Source organism: Heterodontus francisci, chromosome 16 (assembly GCF_036365525.1).
Source record: "Heterodontus francisci isolate sHetFra1 chromosome 16, sHetFra1.hap1, whole genome shotgun sequence".
NCBI classification, from domain to species: domain Eukaryota; kingdom Metazoa; phylum Chordata; class Chondrichthyes; order Heterodontiformes; family Heterodontidae; genus Heterodontus; species Heterodontus francisci.
The window spans coordinates 97,237,880-97,255,009 of NC_090386.1; the positions used below are offsets into that span (position 1 = coordinate 97,237,880).

The 17,130-nt window shown below is 44.7% G+C and overlaps 1 protein-coding gene across 6 annotated transcripts in view; it reads left to right on the forward strand.

Annotated features, from left to right (window-relative positions):
- LOC137378393 (DENN domain-containing protein 3-like) overlaps nt 1–17,130 on the forward strand; it is a 211,245-nt gene that overhangs the window by 24,049 nt on the left and 170,066 nt on the right. The window contains exon 1 of one of the 6 annotated variants that reach the window (XM_068048676.1): nt 6,946–7,148. The exons of 4 other annotated variants lie outside the window; for them this stretch is intronic. The gene's annotated coding sequence lies outside the window, so the exon portion shown is untranslated. Of the gene's footprint in view, nt 1–6,945; nt 7,149–12,428; nt 12,490–17,130 lie in introns of those variants that run through there. One more of the 6 variants, XM_068048679.1, reaches the window with a different exon arrangement.

Genomic DNA, 17,130 nt, shown 5'->3' on the forward strand with positions numbered 1-17,130 from the left:
CTTTCTGTCTTGAAGCCAGCTAGCAATCTAGTCTGACACTTGTCCCTTGACTCCGTACTCTCTGACCTTAGTCATGGGTTGAACATCAAACAGCCAAAGCCTGAGGAAATGCTGAATCACACCAGGATATATTTCTACATTGAGTCTTAAGTTTGAACTCATTCAGTCATCACTTAGGCCCACCAGGCACAATGTTTAAAAACCTGCAACTGGAGAAGCTTTCCAATTTGGAAAATACATTCGGCACAGTGGCGCAGTGGTTAGCACTGTAGCCTCACAGCACCAGCGACCCGAGTTCAATTCTGGGTACTGCCTGTGTGGAGTTTGCAAGTTCTCCCTGTGTCTGCGTGGGTTTCCTCCGGGTGCTCCGGTTTTCTCCCACAAGCCAAAAGACTTGCAGGTTGATAGGTAAATTGGCCATTATGAATTGCCCTTAGTATAGGTAGGTGGTAGGGAAATGTAGGGACAGGTAGGAATATGGGATTAGTGTAAATGGGTGGTTGATGGTCGGCACAGACTTGGTGGGATGAAGGGCCTGTTTCAGTGCTGTATCTCTAAAAAAAAAAGAAAAACATCACACAGAGTGCACTTCAGTGAGCAGAAATTAAAGTAAAAACACTCAAAGAATTGCAATAAAAGGACCAGAAATTTTTTTTTTTTTTTTTTTCATCCTGCGCCTGAAAATCTGGTGGTCCTTTTGAGACTCACTCGAACAAGCGTAATTGGAGCAGACTCATGTCTGAGTTGATGCCTCAAAAAACATAAGGGGTTCATTAATGTCCTTTCGGGAAGGAACCCTGCTGCCTTACCCAGTCTGGTCCTACATGTGACTCCAGTCCCACATCAATGTGGTTGACTCTTAGTTGCCCTCTGAAGTGGCCTCATAAATCCCTCAGTTGTATCAAAGTTTGGGCAAACCAGGAATGGGCAATAAATGCCGACCTTGCCAGCGAGGCCCACAGTCTGAGAAACAAATGGAACAGGATGTGACTGTTTAACTTTATGGGAGCCAAGGTATCCCTAGAAAGACATTCACAATTGCTAAACATTCTCCCCACAACTGAAAAAAAACCCTTCAGAATTGTAAGAGAACATTAACAAAGCACTAAAAGCGATTGGTGTTGGAGAATATTTTGATACAGGTGTGCAAGTTTGTAAATGCTAACTTTTGTCAGGACACCTCACAGTCAATGGAAACCTAATACTGAAACCACGTCCTGAATAAAAATCAATTAAGTCTACATTTGTTGAACGTGCCACCTGCGATATAACAACACCCAGTTCTTTATGATTTCCAGTGGTTGCAAATACATTAGAGATGTACCAAAGAAAATCTTTGTCATTGAACTGAACACATTACCCATAAATTGAGATACTAATCTAGCAGAAACAGCACGAGCTAATAATCTCAACAGATGCCTGACTCGAGTTTCCTGGACTTCATGTGTCCCTATTCCAGACCCCTCCCCATTGTCTCATTAAACGTTCATGGAAGTTCAAAAAAAGGGCACATTTTATTCAACCTTAACTTTATTGGGATTCGTAGGATCCTTCTGGCACTTCCACATGGATCCAGCTTTCTGGGATGTTCCAGTTCCATCCCTACTTTAACTGAAAACTCCAGACATCACTTTAAACTAACCCTGTGAATAAGTGGTAAGCATTCTCAAAGTAAAATTGTTTGGGGTGAAATTGAGTGTGCATAGAAACAAACACGTCGAAAATGTATGGCACAGAAGGAGACCATTCTGCCCATCATGGCTGTACCAATCGAAAAAGAGGTATCCAACCTAATCCCACTTTTCAGCTCTTTGCCTGTAGCTCTGCCAGGATCTCTGGACATACACTCCCAGGTCCCTCTGTTCCTCCACACTTCTCAGTATCCTACCATTTATTGTATATTCTCTTGCCTTGTTTGCCCTCCCCAAATGCATTACCTCACACTTCTCTGGACTGAATTCCACTTTTTGGCCCATTTCACCAGTCCATGGATATCTTCCTGCAGATTACAACTTTTCTCCTTCATTATCAACCACATGGCCAACTTTTGTATCATCTGCAAACTTCTTAATCATGCTCCCTAAATTTGAGTCTAAATCATTGATATATACCATGAACAGCAAGGGACCCAGTACTGAGCCCTGTGGAACACCACTGGAAACAGCCTTCCAGTCACAAGAACACCCATCGACCATTTCCCTTTGCTTCCTGCCTCTGAGCCAATTTTGGATCCAACTTGCCACTTTGCCTTTAATCCCACAAGACGAGTGGGGAGGGACCTGGAATAGAGAGGCACCAAGTCCAGGCAAGTCAGGTCAGACATCTCTTGAGTTTATGACCACATGCTATTTATAATTTTCTGGCCAGCCTGCTTTGTGGGACCTTGTCAAAAGCCTTGCTAAAATCCATGTAGATATGCAATATCCCTTGTTTGCTTATATTAATAAAAATGTTTAATGGTTTATTTTAAGTATATGGAACCATAAGAGTTTACATGGTAGATGGAGGCCATTCAGCCCATCATGTCTCTGTCAGCCCTTTTGCTAGAGCAATTCAAAACAAATCCTGCTTATCTCCACTCCCACTGACCTCTCTCTCTGTCCAAGCCTGGAAAACATCACTGTTTCCTATCACAGTGCTATAGGTGGAGCTTTGTCTTAAACCAATACGGTGAGGGTAGGGAGAGAGTATAGGATCGTGGCAAAACCCTGTTTAACCTGCCAGAACAGGGCTGGGTTTTTTAGGCATTACATAACATGAGATCCTGTTTAAAGATTAATCTGATTTGGTGACTCGATTACAACTAAATCTCTACAGAAACATATTCTGTAGCTTAATCTTGGATTATGGGAAACAGAAGATAAACGGTAACTGATGTAACTGGAGCATCAATAAATAACAAAGAATCTTACAGCACAGAAGGCGGCTATTTGGCCCATCATACTTGTGTCAGCTCCTTGAAAGAGCTGTTCAATTTCTTTCAGTCATTCATGGATGTCGGCATCCCTGAGATGGCCAGCATTTATTCCCCATCTCTAATTGCCCTTGAGAAGGTGATGGTGAGCTGTCTTCTTGAACCGTTGCAGTCCTTGGTGTGTAGGTACACCCACAGTGCTGTTAGGAAGGGAGTTCCAAGATTTTGACCCAGCGACAATGAAGGAACGCCGATATAGTTCCAAGTCAGGATGGTATGCGGTTTGGAGGGAAACTTGGAGGTGGTGGTGTTCCCATGCATCTGCTGCCCTTGTCCTTCTAGGTGGTGGAGTTTGTGGTTTGGAAGGTGCTGTCTGAGGAGCATTGGTGCATTGCTGCAGTGCATCTTGTAGATGGTATACACTGCTGCCACTGTGCACCAGTGGTGAAGGAAGTGAATGTTGAAGGTAGTGGGTGGGGTGCCAATCAAGCGGGCTGCTTTGTCCTGGATGGTGTCGAGCTTCTTGAGTATTGTTGGAGCTGCACTCATCCAGGCAAGTGGAGAGTATTCCATCACACTCCTGACTTGTGCCTTGTAGATGGTGGACAGGCACTGGGGAGTCAGGAGGTGAGTTACTCGCCACATAATCCCCAGTGTTCTACCTGCTCTTTGTAGCCATGATATTTATATGACTGGTCCAGTTCAGTTTCTGGTCAATGGTAACCCGCAGGATGTTGATGGTGGGGTTTCAGCGATGGTAATGCCATTGAATGTCAAGGGGAGATGGTTAGATTCTCTCTTGGTGGAGATGGTCATTGCCTGGTACTTGTGTCATGCCAATGTAACTTGCCATTTATCAGCCCAAGTCTGAATATTGTCCAGGTCCTGCTGTGTGCAGGCATGGACTGCTTCAGTATTTGAGGAGTCGCGAATGGTGCTGAACATTGTGCAATCATCAGAGAACATCCCCATGTATGACCTTATGATGGAGGGAAGGTCATTGTTGGGCTGAGGTCACTACCCTGAGGAACTCACTGTAACAAGGAAATGATAATTGATGATTGAAAAGGATCCATGTACAGAGAGCAGATGATAGCATCAGAACAATAGACTATGCTATGTTTCAATATGTTCAATGGAATCAGGGACTCTTGATCGGGTAAATAAGGAGAATCTGTTTCCACTGCCTTCAGGATTGGTAACCAGAGGGTACAGATAGAAAAACAGAAAATGCCAGATATAGTTAGCAGGGCTGGCTGTCTATTTGGAGAGAGAAATAGAGTTAACGTTTCAGGTCGATGACCTTTCATAAATTTCAAAAAAGAATCAGATAAACACTTGAGAAGTTTAAAATTGCAGAGCTATGGGAAAATAGCCAGGGTTTGGGACGGATTGGGTAACTCATTCAAAGAGCCAGCATAGGCATGATGGGCCAAATGGCCTCCTTCTATGTAGTATAATCATAGTTCTCTCTGAAATGCAAAATCAAGTGCTGATGTGGAAAGCACGTTTCCACTTGTGGAAGAGTCCAAAACTAGGAGCCATAAGTACGAGGTACATACTAATAGATTCAAATGAGAAATAGGAGGAATTAATTTACTTAGTGAGTGGTTACAATGTGGAACTTGCTACAACAGGAGGTGGTTAAGGCGAATAGCTTAGATGCATTCAAAAAGAAACTAAACAAGTGCATGAGAGTAAAGGAAATAGAACAATATGCTGAAAGACTGAGATGAGGTTTATAATATGAGAGTAAATGCTTGTGGAGTATAAACAACAACACAGATTAGTTGGGCCTGGTTTCTGTGCTGTGAATTCTATCTTATTCTATGTAATTATAGATTGGTCTGATCCTTCTCACAAAGCCATGTGAATCAACGGAACCCACAATTCACCCGGGGATTCTGATTCAACATTTCCCTGACAACAGCTGACATTTTGCCTTTGAATGTCTTGTTGTGATTTGTGCTCGACTCGTTGAAGTTCCTGGTCTTTGATTTAGCTGCGTTGGTTGTTATTCTTCTCAGTGAAGCTGTGAGTTGATTAACCTTGTGTCCTTGACACGAATGGCTGAGGCGAAACCCATTTGTTTAGACCAATTGACAAGCACCAACCCTTCCCTGTAACACGCTGTTGGTCAAAGTACCCTTGTGTGCAGTCCATACACCGATTATAAAATATTAGGTTGAAACATGTGTTTGAAGGCTACAACATCAAATACACCAAATTCAGGATAAGTCAGGGAAACAGCAATGTGTTATCACATGTAAGCAAGTGCATTCTGTGTGGAGCTGGCATTGAACTGAACTCTGCTTCTTTACTGCCAAATATTGCCTTTAACGCCAAAAGACATGCACCTAGCAAGCAAAGTTTGTACACCACCAGCAAATCTGTTGTGCCTCAGGCCCTGAAATTCACACTCTCACACACATAGACATACACACACTCACAATTGCTCACACTCACCCTCTCACACACATAGACAGTCACACACTCTCACTCTGACACACACAATCACACTCACACTCACAATCACAATCACACACAGATATATTTTTGTTGAGTAAGAGTATTAAGGTTTATGGACCCAAAGCGGGTACTTGGCATTGAGATACAGATCAACCATGATATAACTGAATAGCGGAACAGGCTTGAAGGGCTGAATAGCCTCCTCATGTTCCTTGTGACCCAAAACGGACAGATATCACTGCACAGGCTAATTCCAATTCTTCAATAAAATGGCACCATCAGCTTCAAACAATGAGGCAACATTCCCGATTTCTCGGATTGATCCCTCATGCATGCTTGTGTGCACTTTGCTAACCACACGTTAGGTTACAGCAGATTCTCTTTTCACTTCTATGGCTAAAATTTAAAGAACATCCATGCGTCAACCACACGTAAAATGAGTGCAACGTTCCCAACATTTGCATGTTTTACACACTGGACTGGGGGAAGGGGGAAGGTGGGGGGAGGGGAGATGGTGGTCACTTCGCATAAAGCCCCGCCTCCATTGGTCAGAGGTCAATGGAGTGAGTCTCGATGAAAGCTGAAGTTGGGTTTGCGCAGGCTCAGTAGGAACAGGAGGAGGCCATTCAGCCCTTCCAGCCTGCTCCACCATTCAATTACATCATGGCTGACCTGTCGCTCAACTCCATTTACCCATCTTGGTTACATAAATCTTACCCAATAAAAACCTATCAATTGCAATTCTGACATTTTTAATTGAGCCTCAGCCTCGATTCTCTCAGGGGAGAGAGTTCCAGATTTCCACTCCCCTCGTGCTTTCTGACATTGCCCCTGAATACCATGGCTCTAATTTTAAGGTTTTGTCCCCTTGTTCTGGATTCCTCCACCAGATTTCTCTCTATCTACATTATCAATTGCTTTAGCACTTCAATCTGGTCACCTCTTAATCTTCTATCCTTGAGGAAGTTCAGGTCTATCTTATGCAGCCTTCCATCATAATTTTTTAAAATAATTTAACCCTTTCAGCACCAGTATCATTCTGGTAAATCTATACTGCACCTCCCCCAAGGACAGGTTATCCTTCCTGATGCATGGTGCCCAGAACCAAAGACAGTCATCTCATCCCAATCACCATCTGCTTAGCCCCTGCACAAAGGTGTGGGCATCAGCTCAGGACAGGATTGTCATGCCCCTTACAGTTAAATAGCCTGCGAATGCTCACTTGTCTAAACTCGCAGTTTAATTTTAAACAACATACTGTGTCCCCCAGTGAGAGTTGCCACTTTCAGGAGGTGAGGGGGGGTGAGGGGGGGTGGTGGGGAGGGGAGAACAGTTGGAAAGGATGGGTGGGGGGGGGGTGGTTCTAAAGGAGAATTCCTCAGTTGTGGGGAGGGAGTTACTAACAGGGCTGCTTTGGCTGTAAGTGATACTCAGACTATGCACAAGAGCACACAGGCTGCCGAGGTCGGAGTCAAGTTACTGAATCTTTTTGAATGGAAACTGTCCCGACAGATCTGAGCTGCAGGTGAATGTTTTATGAAAGTCTGGCCTCACACTCAGGTTCACCGGGACATGGTGAGAGCAGAGGAAGAAACATCCGCTTCTCTGGCTGTTTGCGGAGAGGAGTGGGAGGCAGTGCTGGGGGAATCGCAGGAAGGAAGGAAGTTGCTTTACATCTCTCAGACTGCAGCTTTTAGTTCTTAAAGCTGTATCATCACCATCTGATGTCCTCACGGGGCAAAGTTACAGTCTGTTCTCAAATAGGGTAAGTGCCAAGCTCTCGTCATGTCATGCTGTCTGCACACAGTTCAGCTGGGTCAGGGTTCAGTAAATATCAGAGTTGTGAGCAGTTAGTTTTTGGGTTGAGTTCCTCAGGGTGTGTGTGAATTCTAGATGGTTTTGTAAGGTTGTTGTTTTGTTTTGTTTTCTGCTGTCTTTCAAATTCCTCTCTTCTCCTCAAGGCTGACTTTCCTCGCTGACTCCCATCAGGCTCTCCCAACTGCACACATGAGCCTCAACACCAGGTCTTTACAGGCCATTCCACCATGAAGGGCTTCGCATCTACATGATAATACAAAGGATTTGCAGCACAGAAACAAACCATTCGGCTCAACTGGTTCCACATTAACCTCTTCCCATCCCACTTCCTCTAACTCTGTTAACATATCCTTCTATTCCATTCTCCTTCATGTATTTATCTAACTTCCCATTAAATGCATCTTTGCTGTTCACTTCAATGACTCCCTGTGGTAGCAAGTTTCACATCCTCAGAGTCACTACAGGACAGAAGGAGACCATTCAACCCATCAAGTTCATGCTGGCTCTCTGTAGAAGAACACAGTCAGTCACATTCCCCTGCTATATTCCTGTAGCCCTGCAAGTTTATTTCCCTCAAGTCCCCATCCAATTTCGTTTTGAAATCATTCATCGTCTCTGCTCCCTTGTAGGCAGTGAGTTCCAGGTCATTATCACTCCTTGCATCCTTCCTCTATCTCTTGTCCAAAGCCTTCAATCTGTGGCCCCTAGTCCTTGTACCATCAGCTAATGGGAACAGTTATTGTTTGTTGACCTTATCTAAACCGGTCATAATCTGGTACACCTCTATCCCCTCCATCTCCTTTGCTCCAAGGAGAACAACCCCAGCTTCTCCAACCTAACCTTGTAGCTCAAATCCCTCATCTCCTCTCAAGGACCTTTACATCCTTTCTAAAGTATGGTGACCAGAAATGGACGCAGTACTCCAGTTGTGGTCTAACCAGAGCTTTGTAAAGTTTCAGCACAACTTCCCTGCTTTTGTACTCAATATCTCTATTTATGAAGCCCAAGATCCCATATATTTTGCTAACCACTCTCTCAATATGTCCTGCCACCTTCAAAGAACAGTGCACATGGACCCCCAGGTCCCTCTGTCCCTGCACACACTGTAGAACTGTGCCATTAAGAATATATTATCTCTACCTATCCCTTCTGCCAAAATGCATCACCTCACATTTCTCTGCATTAAATTCCATCTGCCATTTGTCTGCCCATTCTGCTAGTCTATTTATGTCCTATTGCAGTTGATTGATATCATCCTCACTGCCACGCCTCCAAGTTTGGCATCATCGGCAAATTTTGAGATTTTACTTTGTATTAGAATTAGAATTAGAACATTACAGCGCAGTACAGGCCCTTCGGCCCTCGTTATTGCGCCGACCTGTGAAACCATCTGACATACACTATTCCATTTTCATCCATATGTCTATCCAATGACCACTTAAATGCCCTTAAAGTTGGCGAGTCTACTACTGTTGCAGGCAGGGCGTTCCACGCCCCTACTACTCTCTGCGTAAAGAAACTACCTCTGACATCTGTCCTATATCTATCACCCCTCAACTTAAAGCTATGTCCCCTCGTATTTGCCATCACCATCCGAGGAAAAAGACTCTCACTATCCACCCTATCTAACCCTCTGATTATCTTATATGTCTCTATTAATTCACCTCTCCTCCTCCTTCTCTCCAACGAAAATATTCTAATATTCAAGTCATTTATATATAAACTGACTGGCCTGTACTGACAAGAAATGTCCTTACATCCTTTCTTGAATAAGAGTGTCACATTTGCCACTCTCCAATCCTCTGGCACCTCACCTGTCATTTGGAGAGATTAGAAGATTATGGAAAGCCCTTCCGCTATTGCCACTCCCACTTCCTTTAGCAACTTGGGATGCGAGCCATCCAGACCAGGCAACTTTAAGCACAGACAACCGTTTCAGTGCATCCTGCTTATCAAATTTCACCCCATCAGTTACCTCTACCACCTCTGCTTCTACTGATATTTTATCAGCATCCTCTTCCTTAGTAAACACCGATGCAAAGTACTCATTAAGTATTCTAGCCTTTCCCTGTGCCTCTAAACATGCATCTCCCTCTTTGTCCCTAATAGGCCCACCCCACTTCTTACCACCCACTTACTATTTACATGCCAGTGGAAGAATTTTGGTTTCCCTTTTATGTTAACTGCCATTCTAATCTAACCATCTCCCCTTGACATTCAATGGCATTACCATCACTGGATCCCCCACTATCAACATCCTGGGGGTTACCATTGACCAGAAACTTAACTGGACCAGCCACAAATACCGTGGCTACAAGAGGTCAGAGGCTGGGAATCCTGCGGCAAGTAACTCACCTATTGACTCCCCAAAGCCTGTCCACCATCGACAAGGCACAAGTCAGGAGTGTGATGGAATACTCTCCACTAGCCTGGATGGGTGCAGCTCCAACAACATTTATACTAACCCTACAGTAATCCCATATTCCCTATAACCTACCTACACTAGGGGCAATTTACAATGGCCAATTAACCTATCAACCTGCAAGTCTTTGGCTGGAAGGTGCTGTCTAAGGAGACTTGGTGAGTTGCTGCAGTGCATCCTTCTCTGCTCCAAAGAAAATTTAGGGTTCTAGGTGGAGTCTCCTGTTAGGAAAGATGATGGGAGGTGGGGAGTAGACCAATATTGGGGCGACTGGGGCAGGGGAAATTGGGGAGGGAAGACTGGGGGAGGGGGGGGGTCAAGAAGCTCGGCACCATCCAGGACAAAGCAGCCCGCTTGATTGGCATCCCATCCACCATCTTCAACATAACTTCCTTCACCACCAACGCACAGTGGCAGCAGTGTGTACCATCTACAAGATGCACTGCAGCAACTCACCAAGTCTCCTTAGACAGCACCTTCCAGCCAAAGACTTGCAGGTTGATAGGTTAATTGGCCATTGTAAATTGCCCCTAGTGTAGGTAGGTTATAGGGAATATGGGATTACTGTAGGGTTAGTATAAATGGGTGGTTGTTGGTCGGCACAGACTCGGTGGGCCGAAGGGCCTGTTTCAGTGCTGTATTTCTAAAAAAAAAAATCTGTGACTTCTACTGCCTTGAAGGACAAGGGCAGCAAATGCATGGGAACACCATCACCTGCAAGTTCCTGTCCAAGTCACACACCATCCTGACTTGGAACTGTATCACCATTGCTTCACTGTCGCTGGGTCAAAATCCTGGAACTCCCTCCCTAACAGCACTGTGGGTGTACCTACACCCCATGGACTGCAGCGGTTCAAGAAGATGGCTCACCACCACCTTCTCAAGGGCAATTAGGGATGGGCAATAAATGCTGGCATAGTCAGTGATGCTCACTTGCCACTTAAGGACCTCCTCCTGCTGCCCCTGGTATATCACCAGCAGTGGATGGGGACTTCAGTACCTGAGGAGGCAGCCCAGGAATAACTGATGGCCTCCTTTTGGGCTGGGTGGGTGGAAGCCCTCCTGATTAGATTAGATTAGATTCGATTAGATTCGAGATACAGCACTGAAACAGGCCCTTCGGCCCACCGAGTCTGTGCCGAACATCAACCACCCATTTATACTAATCCTATATTCCTACCAAACATCCCCACCTGTCCCTATATTTCCCTACCACCTACCTATACTAGTGACAATTTATAATGGCCAATTTACCTGTCAACCTGCAAGTCTTTTGGCTTGTGGGAGGAAACCGGAGCACCCGGAGAAAACCCACGCAGACACAGGGAGAACTTGCAAACTCCACACAGGCAGTACCTGGAATCGAACCCGGGTCCCTGGAGCTGTGAGGCTGCAGTGCTAACCACTGCACCACTGTGCCGCCCAGGCACAGTGATTGGGCATTCTGTGCCCCACAGAGGGCATCCCCAACAACACATGCCACCTCCACTGGTACACCTCCCACCGCCCTCTCAATTGACCCCCATCCCCCTTGCCAGGGTCCAGCTGATTGACCCTGGTGCATTCTGATCCCCACTTACCTGTTCTGAGGGCGACAATGTTGCTCCTCTCGCTGGGTGCAGTTCCAGCAGCGGCCACCGCTCCCTGTGGCATTGCTGGAACTGAAGAGCTGACGGTCTCTGATTGGCCAGCAGCTCTTGGAGGCGGGACTTACAGGACCAGCAGAGGCGGGCTCTTCCCTGACTTTTCATAATCATTGTGTCCATCGGGCCTGTCCTGGCTCTTTGACAGAGCTATCCAATTAATCCCATCCACCTCACAGCTCTGTACGCAAAGCCTTGCAAATTTAAACTTTTCAAGTATTCATTCAATTCCCTTTTGAAAGTTACTATTGAATCTGTTTCCACCGCCCTTTCAGATCACAATACACTGCGTAAAAAATTTCTCCTCCTCGCCCCATCTGGTTCTTTTGTCAATTACCTAAAGTCTGTGTCCTCTGGGTACCAACTCTCCTGCCACTGGAAACAGTTTCTCTCTATTTACTTCATCAAAACCCCTCGTAATTTTGAACATCTCTATTAATTTTCCCCTAATCCTTCTCTGCTCCAAAGAAAATTTAGGGTTCTAGGTGGAGTCTCCTGTTAGGAAAGATGATGGGAGGTGGGGAGTAGACCAATACTGGGGCGACTGGGGCAGGGGAAACTGGGGAGGGAAGACTGGGGGGGTGGGGGGTGGAGAACAAGGGAGAAACTGGAGGAGGCGGGGAGTCCCGTCGAGGGGAAAACGGGAATGGAGAGCAGGGTTGGGAGGAGTCCAATTGGAAAGGAAGGGGAGACTGGAGTGGGCAGATGGGGGGAGCGGTAGACTGGAGCAGCGGTAGACTCCAGGTTTGGGGGGTGGGGGGTGGGGAAGTACTTTTGAAGGTGGGTAAGGGAGGGGATGGGAGGTTCGAAGGCCTCATGGTGACACGGTTGATATTTGTCATTGTTGGATCTGTCACCGTATCCATAGCAACGGAATATTACAAATCAGTTCCACTTGCATTCAAATGGGGACAACACTCTTTTCCAGTTACCCAGCTGATTGACTGAGGAGTGAGAGGGGAGGGGCCCCTTTGTGGCCTCGGGAGGCTTATGAAAAGAGATTTGTGATACGAACAAGAATTCGATTGGATAAAACCGTCTCTCCTGGAGCCCAGCAAATGTCTGCGCTATGAGAAGGGGCCAGGGTTAAACTCCCCATACTACCGCAAGTAATCACACAGTCAAATGGATTTTCAACTTCTTTTGTTTTGATCGCATGAGCTCTCCAAAGCAAGTGGAAACAAGAAGTCATCATATTCTGAGAGCCCACTAATGAATAACAGGTCACGTTTCCATTTGTCTGATATGAAATTAGGTCACAGATCAGGCAATGATCTCATTGAATGGCAGAACAGGCTTGAGGGGCTGAATAGCCTCCTCTTCTTCCTATAGAGCACACAATCTTTTCCAATTGAGACATATCCGACCCACCCAAATACACCGAGCCCAGGCCTGCAAGGGATCAGAGATTCCCAAATCTTTGAAGGTGACAGGATAAGTTGAGAACATACGAATATATGAATTAGGAGCAGGAGTAGGTCACCCGCCCTCTTGAGCCTGCTCTGCCGTTCTATAAGTTCATGGCTGAACTGATTTCTCCACATTACCACCTACCTCCCATAACCTTTCACCTCCTTGCTTATCAAGAATCTATCTACTTCTGCCTTAAAAATATTCAAAGATTCTGCTTCCACTGCCTTTTGAGGAAGAGAATTCCAAAGACTCACAACCCTCAGAGAAAATATTTCTCTTCATCTGTCTTAAATGGGCGACCCCTTATTTTTAAACTGTGACCCCTAGTTCTAGATTCTCCCACAAGGGGAAACATCCTTTCCACATCCACCCTGTCAAGACCCCTCAGGATATTATGTTTCAATCAAGTCGCATCTTACTCGTCTAAATTCCAGCGGTTACAAGCCTAGCCTGGCCAATCTTTCCTCATAAGATAGCCTGCCCATTCCAGGTTTCAGTCTAGTAAACCTTCTTGAACTGCTTCCAACACATTTACATCCTTCCTTAAATAAGGTGTTACTACCAGGTGAGAATGGTGTCTAGGGGTCTCTTTCAGCCTTCACCTGGTCTTATTGTAACAGGATTTAATTTTAAACACACTGTTTTTTTAGCTCCCCCTTGGTGAATCCTTGTTCACCGCTTTCCAATTATAAGGCAAAGCAATGAGCACAAACAGGCTTTCTTAGGTTTAAAGAAGAAAAGTGAAATTTATTAAAACAAACTCTAATTTGGTTAATGCCTTCGGATACACCCCATGCCTCACACTAGCATGCATAAGCAATATGCACATGCAAATAGAGACAGAAAAGAGCAGAAGAAAAATAGTGGAGAGGTTTGAGGCAATCTCTGAAGAGGGTATTTTTATTGTGCTTCGAGCTCGCTGTAGTCCTTACTTGTAGGTAGATCTTGCTTTTCTTTGGGGCCCAGTATTCTTCTTAAACCTTGTTAACTGTAGGAGACTTTTCTCTCTTGGGGTTCATATGTCTTCAATGGTTTCCAAAGCTGGTGAAAGCGAGATGATAGCAGACAGGAGAGAGGTCTTTTCAGTCCAGGAGCAAACAGCTTTCTGAGTTTTAAAACTCTGTTGCAAGTTCAAATTCGAAAAACTCCAACAGCCAGTTAGTCATGCGACTAAACTGGTCTGACCAGGTCTTCTGTGTATTGGGGAAGCATAGACTGGTTTCTTTGTTCCAACACTGTCTGCTAGTATGCAAAAAAGGTATGCAAAATGGACAATTTCACATTTTTCCACGTTATACTCCATTTGCCAGGTCTTTGCCCACTCAATTAACCTATCTATATCCCTTTGTAGCCTCCTCATGTCCTCTTCACAAGTTACTTTCCTGCCTATCTTTGTGTCATCAGCAAATTTAGCAACCATACCGTCGGTCCCTTCATCGAAGTCATTTATATAAATTGTAAAAGGTTGAGGCCCCAGCACAGATCCCTGTGGCACACCGCTCGTTACATCTTGCCAACCAGAAAATGACTCATTTCTGCCTACTCTGTTGCCTGTTAGCGAGCCAATCTTCTATCCATGCCAATATGTTGCCCCCTACACCATGAGCTTTTATTTTTTGCAATAACCTTTTATGTGGCACCTTATCAAGTGTCTTCTGGAAATCTAAGTACAATACATCCACCGGTTCCCCTTCATCCACAGCACATGTAACTCCCTCAAAGAACTCCAATAAATTGGTTAAACATGATTTCCTTTTAGGGTCATAGAGTTATACAGCACAGAAACAAGCCCTTCGGCCCATCGTGTCTGTGCCAGCCATCAAGCACCTAAATATTCTAGTCCCATTTTACTGCACTTGGCCCGTAGCCTTGTATGCTATGGCGTTTCAAGTATTCATCTAAATACTTCTTAAATGTTGTGAGGGTTCCTGCCTCTACCACTCCTCCAGGCAGCATATTCCAGATTCCAATCACCCTCTGCATGAAAAAAAATTTCCTCAAATCCCCTCTAAATCTCCTGCCCCTTACCTTAAATCTATGCCCCCTGGTTATAGACCCCTCCACTAAGGGAAAAAGTCTCTTCCTATCTAACCTACCCAGGCCCCTCATAATTTTGTATACCTCAATCATGTCCCCCCTCATCCTTCTCTGTTCGAAGGAAAACAACCCTAGCCTTTTCAGTCTCTCTTCATAGCTGAAATGCTCCAGCCCAGGCAACATCCTGGTGAATCTCCTCTGCACCCTCTTCAATGCAATCACATCCTCCCTATAGTGTGATGCCCAGAACTGTGCACAGTACTCCAGCTGTGACCTAATTAGGGTTTTATACAGCTCCATCATAACCTCCCTGTTCTTATATTCTATGCCTTGGCTAATAAAGGCAAGTAGCCCATATGCCTTCCTAACCACCTTATCTACCTGTGCTGCTGCCTTCAGTGATCTATGGACAAGTACACCAAGGTCCCTCTGACCTTCTGTACCTCCTAGGATCCTACCATCCTTTGTATATTCCCTTGCCTTGTTAGTCCTCCCAAATATGCATCATTTCACACTTCTCAGGATTAAATTCCATTTGCCACTGCTCTGCCCATCTTACCAACCCATCTATATCATCCTGTAATCGAATGCTTGCCTCTTCATTATTTACAACACCACCAATTTTCGTGTCATCTGCGAACTACTTATCATACCTCCTATATTCACTTCTAAATCATTAATGTACACTACAAACAGCAAGGGTCCCAGCACCAATCCCTGTGGTACACCACTGGTCACAGGCTTCCACTCGCAAAAACAACCCTCGACCATTACCCTCTGTTTCCTGCCACTAAGCCAATTTTGGATCCAATTTGCCAAATAGCCCTGGATCCCATGGGCTCTTACCTTCTTAACCAATCTCCCATGTGGGACCTTATCAAAAGCCTTAATGAAGCCCGTGTAGACTACATCAACTGCTTTATCCTCATCTACACAGTCACCTCCTCGAAAAATTGACTCTGCCTGATTACCTTCAATTTTCAATAATGTCTTTAATAATAGCTTCTAACATTTTCCCTAAGACAGATGTTAAGCTAACTGGCCTGTAATTTCCTGCTTTCTGTCTCCCTCCCTTTTTGAATAAATGAATTACATTCGCTATTTTCCAGTTTAGTGGAACCTACCTCGAATCTCGGGAATTTTGGAAAATTAAAACCAATGTATCAACTATCTCACTAGCCACTTCTTTTAACACCCTCGGGATGAAGTTCATCAGGACCCGGGGACTTGTCAGCCCGCAGCTCCAACAATTTGTTCAGTACCACTTCCCTGGTGATTGTCATTTTCTTGAGTTCCTCCCTCCCTTCCATTTCCTGACTTACAACTAATTCCGGGATGTTATTTGTATCCTCCATAATGAAGACCGATGCAAAATATCTGTTCAATTCATCTGCCATCTCCTTATTATCCATTATTAATTCCCCAGACTCACTTTCTATAGGACCAATGCTCACTTTGTTAACTCTTTTCTTTTTAAAATATCGATGGAAACTCTTACTATCTGTCTTTATATTTCTAGCTTAGGCTTTATAAATAGAGACCATAGCATACAAAAGCACGGAAGTTATGCAAAACCTTTATAAAACACTGTTTCGGCTTCAGTTGGCATATTGTGTCCAATTCTGGGCAGCACATTTTAGGAAAGATGCCAAGGTCTTGGAGATGCTACAGAGAAGATTTGTTAGAATGGTACCGGGGTGAGGGACTTCAGTTATGTGGATAGACTGGAGAAACTGGGATTGTTCACCTTAGACTAGAGAAGGTTCAGGGGACATTTAATAGAGGTGTACAAAATGATGAAGTGTTTTGATAGAGTAAATATGGAGAAATTGTTTCCAGTGGCAGGAGGGTCAGTAATCAGAGGACACAGATTTAAGATAATTGTCAAAAGAAATAAGGGGGAGATGAGGAGGTTTGTTTTTTGAAAACAAAAGTTGTTGTGATGTGGAACGCGCTGCCTGAAAGGGCAGTGGAAGCAGATTCAATATTAACTTTCAAAAGGGAATTGGATAAATACTTGAAAAGGAAAACATTTGCAGGGGTATAGGGAAAGAGCAGTGGGAGAGGGATTAACTATTTCAAAGATCCAGCACACTGAGCCAAATGGCCTCCTTCAGTGCTCTATATGGTGAGGAATAAGAGGCATGTGTTACACACCAGGAAACCTTTCTCATTGATCACACAGTCGCTGTGGTGAAGGCAATGTTTTCTGATCTTTAAATGTGGAAGATTCCTAAACCCTGGCATTTAGGACAACGTTCAAATACATAAATCTTTCAGCAGTGGGTGTCAGGCATTTATTGACTGAACGTGTGGTTCTTTAGTTACATGCTTAGTAACAATATGAATGGTTAATAGTGGTTTCTGCAGGCAAGACAGCAGTCACTGTGCAGAAGCCAGCTCTGCTATCACAG